This window comes from Limulus polyphemus, unplaced genomic scaffold, assembly GCF_000517525.1.
Source record: "Limulus polyphemus unplaced genomic scaffold, Limulus_polyphemus-2.1.2 Scaffold755, whole genome shotgun sequence".
NCBI lineage: Eukaryota > Metazoa > Arthropoda > Merostomata > Xiphosura > Limulidae > Limulus > Limulus polyphemus.
This window is the reverse complement of record NW_013666365.1, coordinates 257,670-258,237: the sequence shown is the minus strand read 5'-3', so window position 1 is coordinate 258,237 and position 568 is coordinate 257,670.

The window sequence follows — 568 nt, the reverse complement described above, 5'->3', positions numbered from 1 at the left end:
TGGTCAAATATATCATTCGAAAGGGTTTGACCTCCTGAGTCCAAAACTGTACTTAGATCTCAAATCGATAAAGAGATGACAGAGCTATAAGCTAAAAAAAGTTGTACTTGTGAAAAACACAAAACAAAAAACCTCAGAGCCGTTCTATGAGCCGCTATGCCGCGGCTAATAAGTAGTCTGTAAACCCTTGTTTGGTTGGTGTATAATTGCCATGCTTAACGTTACAGTCTTAAGAGCTTACTGATCAAGCGAATTTTTACCAGTTTTCTCTGATGCCAAAATGATATATTTTATTTTGTGGAACATGTCAACATTTTCATAAATAGTTGTACGAAGTTTTATTTGACAAAGTAACTGGATCAAGTCTGTGTTAGTTTAAAAATACTTTTATGCAATAGTATTCAAAGTAGAAAGACACAACCAAAGTAAAATGTTTCATACAAAGACTCATCACACAATAAAGACAACACCTAACAAAGAAACACAATAAGTAACAAACAGACATAACACATAACAAAGAAACGCAATAAGTAACAAACAGGCATAACACATAACAAAGAAACACAAC